The 11924-nt window shown below is 42.2% G+C and overlaps 1 long non-coding RNA gene across 1 annotated transcript in view; it reads right to left on the reverse strand.

Moving 5' to 3' along the window:
• LOC117364463 overlaps positions 1–3731 on the reverse strand; it is a 34939-nt gene extending 31208 nt beyond the window's left edge. The window contains exon 1 of the long non-coding RNA XR_004540257.1: positions 3675–3731. This is a non-coding gene — a long non-coding RNA (uncharacterized LOC117364463). The remainder of the gene's footprint in view (positions 1–3674) is intronic.
• Between the last annotated feature and the right edge of the window lie 8193 nt (positions 3732–11924).

The following is an 11924-nucleotide window of genomic DNA, read 5'->3' on the forward strand; positions in this document are numbered from 1 at the left end:
ACAACATTTTACTTGAGAGTGGTAGAAAACTGGAACGCTCTGATTTGTTATACGTTCAGATTCATATGTATTGCACCGTTACTATTTGAAAATCAATAAATATTTATATATATATAAAAAAAGAAGTCTGGAAAATGAGTGAGATGGGAAATGGAAAAGCTAGGGACTGAGAGGAGATGGAAAATTGATAGGTAGCTGAAAATTTAAAAAAAAGGGTGAGAACTGAGTGGACAGAGGCAGAAAAAAAGGAAGATAGCTGAAAGGGAAAAATCAATATGTTGGAGACAGGCATAATGAGTACCGTGACCATTTTTTTTTCATCAAAACGAGACATCTATTAATTGTCAGTCCCGCCCCCAATCCCTCCCTAGCCCCACCCCAATTTATTTCATTCATTTTTCATGTACACATATCTTATTAATTCATAATGGTAACCATAAAATTTAAAAAAACTACAAAGCACACTATACGCAGAGAAAATGTTAATTATTTATATTTGGGGGGTTCCAAGATGTCAAGGCAGATGACTAAAATATGCAATGTCACCTCAGTAACTACAGAAAAATAAATATAGTGCAAAATATAGACAGCAGATATAAATTCTCAAAGCTGACACATTTTGATCACTAAATTGAAAATAAAATCATTTTTCCTACCTTTGCTGTCTGGTGATTTCATGAGTCTCTGGCTGCGTTTCCTACTGACGGTGCATCCTTTCTTTCATTTCTTTCTGCACTCAAGCACAATATAGTAATTATCCCTTTCTATTCCCTCCCTCCTTCCTTCCTATGTCCTTAGTGCCCCTTCCCATGTCCTTAGTGCCCCTCCAGTGCCTCTTCCTATGTCCTTAGTGCCCCCCCAGTGCCTCCTTCCCATGTCCTTAATGCCCCTTCCTATGTTCTTAGTGCCCCCATTGCCTCCTTCCCTTGTCCTTAGTGCCCCTTCCAATGTCCTTAGTGCCCCGTGCCTCCTTCCTATGTCCTTAGTGCCCCCAGTGTCCCTTCCTATGTTCTTAGTGCCCCAAGTGCCTCCTTCCAATGTCCTTAGTGCCCCTTCCTATGTCCTTAGTGCTCCCAGTGCCTCCTTCCCATGTCCTTAGTACACCCAGTGCCCCTTCCTATGACCTTAGTGCCCCCAGTGCCTCCTTCCCATGTCCTTAGTGCCCCTAGTGCCTTCTTCCTGTCCTTAGTGCCCCCAGTGTCCCTACCTATGTCCTTAGTGTCCCTTCCTATGTCCTTAGTGCCCCCAGTGCCCCCATCCCATGTCCTTAGTGGCCCTTCCTATGTCCTTAGTGCCCCCAGTGCCCCCTCACTGCCTTCCAGTCTTTGTTCCACCCCTCTCCCCCGAAGCTAGCCAGCCTACCTCCCTTCCTCCCTCCCTGCCCCGCTAAAGCCAGCCAGCCTGCCTCCATCCCTCCAGCGCTGAAGCCTGCCTCTCCCCGGACCGGCATCCGCTGCTGCTGCCTATCGCCGCAACTAAAGCAGTAAGGTCCAGGCGCCGTCCCACAAACCTTCTTTCCAGAGGAAGTTCCAGCCCAGCCAGGATTGGCTTGCCTGGAACTTCCTCTCCGACGTCAGAATTGATGTCAGGAAGGTTTGTGGGCCAGTGCCTGGACCTTGCTGCTTTTGTTGCGGCGGTCAGCGGTCGGCAGCAGTAGCGGACCCGGGGAGGGGGTGTTTGAAGTGGCGGTAGGCAGCAGCAGTGGGGGCTGGTCTGGAGGGGGCACGCTTCTGCGCTGGAGGGAGGGGAAGCGATCGCCTGTCCCATTGTACCCACGGACAGCTTCGGGACACTTTCACTGAAAACGGGACATTTCAGCATTTCAAAGCTGCGCATGGGGACAACGGGACAGGGGATCTAAAAAGGGGACAGTCCTGTTCAAAACGGGACGTATGGTCACCTTATTAATGAGGGAAATGGCACAAGAGAGGAGAAAAAAATGGACACCAGACACTGGAAAGAGAATTAGTAGAAGATAGACAAAAAGCAGAAAGAGAAACTGGGACCAAGATGATGGAAGACCAAATTGTCCAGACAAGGTAGTAATGTGTTTTATTTTGAATTCATTAACTGGAATACATTATCTTTAGGATATGTACATCACAAATATTTTTCTGTTGTGTTCAGTGGCTTAGCCATACAGCTAATTTGGGGAGGGGGAGGGGCTGGATTCCAAAATGGGTGGATGGGCACCAAATTTTCTCCCTGCCTGAATGTAAAATATAAATGAGTTGGTGGAGATCCTCAAGCTCTGGCATCTTCTTCTTCCTCTAGTCTGTGACCCAGAAGTCTCCAAGCTTTGCAGCTAGTGGCAGTATCCTCAAGCTGCCAGTGCTTTCATGTATATATGAGAGCCAAGAAGGGGGTAGGGGGGAGGAGGGATGGCAGCGGCTCTGTAATACTGCTTCCAGCTGCAGAACTTTAAAAGTTCTGGTCACTGGACTTGAGGAGGGTGGGATGTGGTCAACAGCTAATGAGACTTGTGGATCCCTACCAGCTACATCAAGGAAGATGTTCATTTTGAGGTAGCCTAAGCTCAAAGTGAGAGACCCAGCCCCCTCTCATGGTTATGTCACTGAGAGGATGATTCTCAAAACTAAAATGTGCCTTTAACCTGCTCGCTAAACTGGTTACATCTGGTTTACCATGCATGTATTTTAGCGGCGGATTATCAAAATGGCTTACCGTGGTCTTTTCTGAGTTTCCTAACAGTCTCCGACACTGCCATGAAAATGTAGTACAAGGTAAATATTAACATGAGCACTCTGAGCGATTTTTTATTATCGCCGACTGATTCCCTAAGCTTGTTGTGCCACTTTTGCAGCCAAAATTAGCAACAGATCTGAGTTTCCAAGTTTATTCAAAATTTGATATACCTAGACGGTTTACAATATGCTGTCGTAGCATTACTTTCTGATCAGTGACTGAGCGCTGATTGGCTCAGGCACTGACAGGAAAGTAAGGCTTGACAGCTCAGACCCCCATCCCCACACAAATTGAAAACAAATAAACCCCAAATCGAAGATCATCAGGAGAGATGCACACTCTCTCTTGCCATGCTCACACAACCTCCAGACACCCACCCCTGGCAGCAAGAGGGATGCCCACTCTCCCACCATGTCGCACAATTCCCTGACACTACTATCCACCTCCCCTGCAGTGGGAGAGATGCCCACTCCCTTCTGCTGCACAATCCCCTGACACTACTACCCGCCCACCCCACCCTACAGCAGGAAAGATGCCCACTTCCTCCCACCACACAATCCCCTGCCACTTCTACCCATCCCCCACCCTGTAGCAGGAGATGCCCACTCCCTCCCTCCCTCCCACTTCAGTTTTGATATTCATATTTCTATTTCTAATTTTGATCCATTGTTCTGTATTTGGTGAAGGTCTGTCAGTGTTTTGTGTGTGAAGAAGTCATTAAAAGTGGGTGGGGAAATTGGGAAACGGATAGGTAGAAGAAGGGCCTCCTCCTTATTTCTACTCTGGGCTCCATTATGACTAAAACCAGTTTCTAGAAAGTAAATCAGGATTTCCACCTAGTTAAAATGAATAGAAACTAAAAAAACTTCAAAATGCTTTCTTAACAGGTTCTAACCCTGTTTTTAAAGTTTCCTCTGCACCCCTCTCCCATCTCAGATACAGGCAGACACGCATGCGCAATAACTCACTGCGGCACTACTATTTCCCTTCCTGCAACTCAGCCAAGAACGTCACAGGAACTGGTCTGAACCGGCTAGAACCAGTTCTCAACTGTATTTTCTTTCTCTAAACCGTATCCCTACGCCCGGAACTATTTTGCTTTTCTCAACATTTATTATGTGAGGTTGTCCTAATATTTTGTTTTAATTTTATGAATATCAATAAATACCTATTTTAACGGTGTGGCGAGGGAGGAAACGTAGGTTAGTTATTAGTTTTAGCGTGTTCAATGTCAACGAAATTGAATTACGAAGCTGGTAAAATAAGGAAACATCAATGTTTTTCTAATTTTTGTCGATGTGTTTTATAAAGGGCATATCTGATTTTGTTAAAAATACAAAACAAAGATTGTATGTTTTATTGTCCCCAAGAGGAAAAAAAAAAAAATCTTATTTTTGGCGGAGGGCCTTAATGTTCAGTCTGACTTTAAACCTTTTCTGTAATATAAACCCCTTGGCAACATGCAGAGGCTTTGGGAGTACAGTATATATCTTTTTTTCTACTGTACGTATTTAGAAAATTAAAAGAGTTTTATTTGCTTACCAAAAATATAATTCAGATTGCAAGGACTATTTTTGTTTGTCCTCGCCCACACGCCGCGCGTAGGGATAACTCGTATCACTGTGACGTAACGGGTGATGTACTCCGATGCTATAAATCCCCCTCCTTACGTTGCTTTCATTTAGATCTGCGGGAAGAGCAAAGCGGGCGGTGATCGGTAGACGGTAGACTACGGGAAGCGAGAAATCGTTCTGTATTTATCGGTTAAAATAGTTAAGGCTCGCGTCTGTTGAAAGAAGTTTAACTTAAAAGGGCACTTAAATACGATATCTTTAGGTGGCGGTAACTTACGAGGACGTGGAAAGGGCTTTGTTCGAAGGCTGGGTAATGTTAGTTTTCCTTTGGAGAAAAATATAGTATTGTGTATGCGAGTATCGGAAATATATTAGGAGTAGGCGAGATATTAGTAATGTCGCGCGTGCCTCGGAAAGGACTGACGGGCCCAAAAGTATGCCAAACGGGAAAGAATATAGGCGACCTGTCCTAAGCAGAAAGAAGAAACTACCTTAAAACTCATTTTCTCATGAGATGGGAGCAGGGACATTAAAAAAAAAAAAGCTTAAACGCTAATCTGCCCTAAGCAAAGAAAAATATTTAATTTATACAATAAAAAAACAACGAAAAACGTAACGGTCCTACGCAGAAATAATGATTAAAAAACAAAACCGGAAGCGCGAGTTAAATATCTACACGAAAAACGAATTTAAGCAGAAAACGACCTGGAAGGGGATCTTAAGCAACCATAGTTATAGTTAACCATCGCGGGGTATTGTTAAAATGAGGTATATTTTTTTAATGTTAACTTGTAGACTACAAGTGTTTCCTGAAGAGGATCGTTGAGGAAGAAAGGAAAGATGACGAAGCGGGCTGTGTGCCCTGAAGGGAAGGACAAGACATAGGAATTTAAAAGATTTCTATAGGTTTAAGTAAAGTGTAATGGCAGTGGACTTTAAAGAGAAGAACTACTAACCTCTGGTGCTAGCTGTAAACTATTATTTAGGAAAAACGTATGATTTTTGAGTACTTTTTTTTAAAATTTTTTTTTTTTTTTTTGCTAAACTACCTTTTTCGGGGGGGGGGGGGCGATTGTATGTGGTTGGTTGGGTTCTGTCAAGGGAGGGGGGTTGTTACATACTTTTTTTTGCAGGCTTTCTCTTTTCGTCTTATTGAAGCTTACCTGTTCAAGGGCAGTCTACCAGGTTCCTGCTGGTATCATCGTCCTTAGATCCGTTGATCCGTTGCCAAGTTAGCTGTAGATAGCATCTGTAAAGACCAGAGTGACCTTTGAAAGGTGGGAAACAGCGCGCTCTAGTGACAAGTGTGAACGAGCAGTGTATGTTTTGGTAAGATAAAGTGTCATGCCTAGTGTGGGAGTGGGTGTAAGTACAAATATTTTTTTTTAATTATTTTTTTGAGGGTGGGGTTTGGGATTCCTTGGAGGGTCAGGAAGTTTATTTGTATTTTGCACCTGTTTACAGATAATTATAGAATAAATGGGTTTGGGGGCCATCCCAGAAGGCATGGTATCAATTTATTTCAGTAACATCCAGAACTTGGACAAGGGAAGAAAAGGTTAAAGAAAAAGACAATTTGAAATTCTATATGTATTAGCATAATACATTTTGTAGTATGAGGGGCAGGGGCATGGGAAAACCGTTGTTCTAGTGTTTTGCAGATACTGTAGCCCTAATACCATGGGTAAAGATCTGAGATGCTGCAAGGATCCCTCGAGACATTGCAACTCTTAACCTTGAATGTTCGCAAATGAAGTTGGGAGAGTGGAGCTTGTGATCAAATTCTCAGTCATCTGTGGCATGCTTGACAAAACCAAATCCAGAAGTTAAGTCTTTATATATAACTCCCCCCTAAATTTAGAACAGGGGTACCCAGCAGATGAGAACTATATTAATTCTGCTTTGAAATGCAGCCTATTTGCTTTGGGGTAAATGGGGTGGGGAAGTTTAATTGTCAACATTTTGTAGGTTCTCAGCTTTTACTGAGCAGCTGCAGATAGAATTGAGACTAGTGCATCATCCACTGGCAAGTAATATTTTTAAATTCTTTATTTGGATATGCTTAATTTTCTTTGCATTTAGACTTAACATAGTCTGTAAACATGGATGAATGGATTAATTCTGTTAAACTGAATTTTAAAGGCATGGTAATGTGTTCAAAATTTAAATAGAAAGGGGTTAGTTAGATGTTCAGTAATGAAGCTAAATTAACCTTGTGTGGTGACGAGGGTTTTTTAAAAATAGTTGTGAGACTTGATATGATAGCCCAGAAAATATCTTAGTTTGTGGACACTGTTGGCATTTTTTTCAGGTGATTGTTACTTAGTGCTACTATAGGAACTTCAGCGCAAAGGAAGTTGGTTTACTGGCCTGAGATAAGGTACATCTCTGCTAGCCTTGTTCTCAAGTAAGAATTTATTTTCCAATTTGTAAATTATTTATTTATTTTTTTTGTAGGACTTTATAACATGTAAATTGCAATGTCTAAACATTTTTTAAAACTAAACTGTTTGCAATCTAAAACACACAACAGATTCCTATACATTAGTTAAGTGTTTTATAATTAAAATAATCAAATGGACTTATAATTGTAGTTTTTGAATGTGTCTTATTGCGGGGTAGGGTTTGGGGAAAACTGTATCTCTGTAGACATTTTTCAGATTCTGCTTCGGAGGCATGCCTTTGGCCTTGCTGTGTATGAGGAATGAGATGGCGATCTAGTTGCAGAGACTTGGAAGTCCTTGATGAATAAGTAAAATTTGGCCAGAATTTTGAAGCCCAGTGATTTTGGTGGCAAAACATTTTGGGATTAAGCATCTTCAACACATTAGTTTAAGTACAAATTTAAAATGGACCAATGTGTGCTACAGACTTAAAAGAAAAATAAGTTTATAATCTTCAATACTTCATTAACATACTGAGGAATCGCTGCAAAGCTGTATTTGAAAATTAAGGAAAAGCAGTCTGAAGAAATACCAGCATCGCAGGAAAGATCAGTCTGAATTCCTTTCAAATGTTTATAGTGGAGCAAGGAAGGCTGTGTGCATTGTTTTGCTTCAGGCAGGTTTGATACTCCTTTAAATGAGGATACTGCTTCAGTGCTACCTACATCTTGGAAGTGGAAACAGTCTTCACCTATTTCAGATAAGTTTGTGCTAAATGAATAAGCATGTGATAGGGAGTCATTACTGTAGTAACATTGTCTGTAACCAGACAATTACTTTTTTTTTTTTTTTTTACAATGCATGATTACAAATGTCACAACATCAAGCATTCGGTAGTTATTCTTTAGGCATAGCTTTTTAGCTCTTTATTCTTTGTGGGGGCGGGGGGGTCTTGTTAATCTTTCAGAATCTTTCTCCCAGGACCATTTTGATCCATATTTGGACAAGCACGGAAAGTGATCAGAAGACCTCCCAAGTTCTTAATTGTCAGGAGATTGGAATACTCTATGCTTTGCAGAATTTATTATGACACAGTAAAGCTTTCAACTTAGTTTCCAGTGCAGTGGTGATCCAGTAATCCAAGCAAAGATGCTCCTAAGGACTTTTGGAGAATCTAAAACAGGGTATGGAAAGGATATTGGAACACATTAAGATCGGAGTCTTGTGCCTTAAGCTGTTTGACTTCTGGGGTCAAAACTAGACTCAATCCAGGCAATTGCATACATTTTTTTTACATGTACAATGCATGATCACAAATGTCACAACATTAGATGTTCTCTAGGCATAGCTTTTTAGCTGTATTAGTATTCGGTGGGGGATGGGGGCTTGTTAATCTTTCAGAATTTCTCCCAGGACAATTTTGATACTTGGACAAGCACAAAATGATCAAAAGACCTCCAAACTCTTAATTCAGTCAGGGGGCTGTCCAGAATGCTCTATGCTTTGCAGAACTACTTACAGCACAGTAAAGCTTTCAACCGGATAGTTTTCCAGCGCAGTGGTGATCCAGTAATCCAGGCAAGGATGCTCATATGGACTTCTGAAGAATCAGGGTATGGAAAAGATATTGGAACACATTAGATGATCAGAGTCTTGTGCCTTAAGCTGTTTGACTCCTATAAGCTTAATGCACTTGGGGTCAAAACTAGACTTAATCCAGACAATTACATTTTTTACATAACTTGTACAATGCACAATCACAAATGTCACAACATTAGACATTGTTGTTATTCTCTAGGCATAGGTTTTTAGCTGTATTGGTATTCTTTGGGGGTGGGGGGTCTTGTTAATCTTTCAGAATCTTTCTCCCAGGACCATTTTAATCCGTATTTGGAGAAGCACGGAAAGTGATCAGAAGACCTCCCAAGCTTTTAATTCAGTCAGGAGATTGTCCAGAATGCTCTATGCTTTGCAGAATTTATTACGACACAGTAAAGCTTTCAACTTGATAGTTTCCAGTGCAGTGGTGGTCCAGTAATCCAGGCAAAGATGCTCCTAAGGATTTTCGGAGAATCAGGGTATGCAAAGGATATTGGAACACATTAGATGATCAGTCTTGTGCCTTAAGCTGTTTGACTCCTGTAAGCTTAATGCACTTGGGGGTCAAAACTAGACTCAATCCAGACAATTGCATACATTTTTTACATAACTTGTACAATGCATGATCACAAATGGCACAACATTAGACATTCAGTTATTCTCTAGGCATAGCTTTTTAGCTATATTAGTAGTATTCTGTGGGGGTGGGGGTCTTGTTAATCTTTCAGAATCTTTCTCTCAGGACAATTTTGATCCTTATTTGGACAAGCACAAAGTGATCAGAAGACCTCCAAGCTCTTAATTGTCAGGAGGCTGTCTGGAATGCTCTATGCTTTGCAGAAATTTTTACAGCACAGTAAAGCTTTCAACTTGAGTTTCCAGCGCAGTGGTGGTCCAATAATCGAGGCAAGGATGCGCCTAAGGACTTTTCGGAGAATCTAAAACAGGGTATGGAAAGGATATTGGAACACAGTCTTATGCCTTAAGCTGTTTGACCCCTGTAAGCTTAATGCACTTGGGGTCAACACTAGACTTAATTTTCCCAGTTAGTTACAATGTATACCACATTCTACACAAATTGGGTGCCAAACATCTGTTACCTCAAGGCTTACCTTAAAGCAGGGGTGCCCACACTTTTTTGGTTTGTGACCAAGTCAAAATGATCTATCAACAATAAAAATGCTAACATTTATGATGATCAATAACAAACCAAAAATATCAACTTTCAGTTGAAGTTGCGCATGCATTTTGCGACTGCTACCGCCCTACCTGCTTAAAAACGAGAGGAATAGCATCGCCCAACTATTGTGAGATTTGATGGCGTTATCTTTGCAGTTCTCGAGAGTTGCTCGCCACCTGTTCAGAGTTCTCGCGGCGTTCGCAGGTATCGTTTACCCTCGCGAGATTTGATGGCGATCCGTGTGATCTCTGCAGTTCTCGAAAGAGTTGCCATCTGTTCAGAGTTCTCGCGGGTTTTGCAGGCATCGTTTACCCTCGCGAGATTTGATGGTGATCCGTGTGATCTCTGCAGTTCTCGAAAGAGTTGCTCGCCACCTGTTCAGAGTTCTCGCGGCTTTCGCAGGCATCATTTACCCTCGTGAGATATGATGGCGATCTCTTTGCAATTCTCAAGAGAGTTGCTCGCCACCTGTTCAGAGTTCTCGCGGCTTTTGCAGGCATCGTTTATCCTCGCGAGATTTGATGGCGATCCGTGTGATCTCTCGAGTTTGCTTGCCACCTGTTCAGAGTTCTCGCGGCTTTCGCAGGCATCGTTTACCCTCGTGAGATATGATGATCTCTTTGCAATTCTCAAGAGAGTTGCTCGCCACCTGTTCAGAGTTCTCGCGGCATTCGCAGGTATCGTTTACCCTCGCGAGATTTGATGGCGATCCGTGTGATCTCTGCAGTTCTCAAAAGAGTTGCTCGCCACCTGTTCAGAGTTCTCGCGGCGTTCGCAGCTATCGTTTACCCTCGCGAGATTTGATGGCGATCCGTGTGATCTCTGCAGTTCTCGAAAGAGTTGCTCGCCACCTGTTCAGAGTTCTCGCGGGTTTTGCAGGCATCGTTTACCCTCGCGAGATTTGATGGTGATCCGTGTGATCTCTGCAGTTCTCGAAAGAGTTGCTCGCCACCTGTTCAGAGTTCTCGCGGCTTTCGCAAGCATCGTTTACCCTCGTGAGATATGATGGCGATCCGTGTGATCTCTGCAGTTCTCGAAAGAGTTGCTCGCCACCTGTTCAGAGTTCTCGCGGTTTTTGCAGGCAGGCATCGTTTTACCCTCACGAGATCTGGTGGCAATCCGTGCAATCTTTTTGCAGTTCTCGAGGCAACATTTACCTTAACAGTTCTCATAAAGAGTTCGTGGTGGAGACATTAAGGATGGCAGTGACTGTTTTCCTTAAAACTGGATCACTACTAAAGTTGGAGCCATGATTGGGAGGGGTCAGTGCTAGGAGGGGGGAGGTGTTTGAAAAGTGGTGAACTGAACATACAGCTTCAGGCGTGGTCTCCTGTGCGTGGTAAGTTTATTTTGAAAGGCAGGGCTCCGCAATTGATATGTGTTGCCTTTGCGATCAACGTGTTGGGCACCCCTGCCTTAAAACATATAATCAAGGTGAATTTTACAGTATTGTCAGAAGTTAAATTGTCATACAGTTTCAGTGTAAAACTGAACTGTACACTGAAATAGAGAAAAATGTTTGGACACAAATGTAACAATCTAGTTTGGCTATCCAATGAAGCTGACTTACTCTTTCAGTATTCAAATTGAAGGGGGGATAACTTCTGAGGTAGATAAATTTTAAAAAAAGCCCCTAAGGGGTGCATTAATGATTGTAGATTGTAGCCATAGCAAGCAAATTTCATACATAGTTTTGGGTATGGTGGAAAAGGGGTGGTGGGATAGGGGTACAACCTTTCCAGTTGTTTTTTTTTCCAGACATCAAAAGTGAAGTTTGAATTTGATCCTGTGACAGTGAGCTATTTGCTTGATCGGCTTGTGTAGATATCTTGCAACGACTGAAGTACGAGTCCAAAGGTTTTTCCAGTGTATGGATTAGTGCTTGGGTGATGTCATCAATTCCACCAATTGCAGCTTAAATAGTCCCTGTATGTGATTTAAGATTTTACGTGAGTTGATGTGCTGTTTTTTTTTTTTAATTCTTTGTTGGTGGTAAACAAGGATGTTTTGGGAGGTAATGGGGGGTTGTCAGTCTTCTTAGTCTCTTGCAGATACTTGAAAAGGAACCATGCTTCTGAATAGTTGCCAGTCTTCAGAAATAAAAATGACAGGTGAAGATCCTACTTTCACTCTTGTGCCAGTGTTTTCTTTGTTTTTGTATGTTTTTTGTTTGTTTGTTTTGTCTTTGCTTGCTTTCAACAGTGCTGTGCAAGAAACTGTCGAACCGGTTCCCCCCTCGCGTCAGTCATCAAAATACTTTAGTACTCTTTCAAGGTTTCAGAAAGCTTGAATATTAGGAAACTTTGGGAAATGGGGGCAACAGTTCTCTACAGATTGTTTTCCACAGATGTGCAAGGACTTCAGACAAAGCCTCCAAAACATTGCAGTGGAAGAAATAACAGCAGGTGACCCCCAATTCTGTGTACTAAGTGAGACTAAATAGTTGGAATACTTCTCTGAGTAAAACTGCATGATGTAGAA

Source organism: Geotrypetes seraphini, chromosome 8 (genome assembly GCF_902459505.1).
Source record: "Geotrypetes seraphini chromosome 8, aGeoSer1.1, whole genome shotgun sequence".
Lineage (NCBI taxonomy): Eukaryota > Metazoa > Chordata > Amphibia > Gymnophiona > Dermophiidae > Geotrypetes > Geotrypetes seraphini.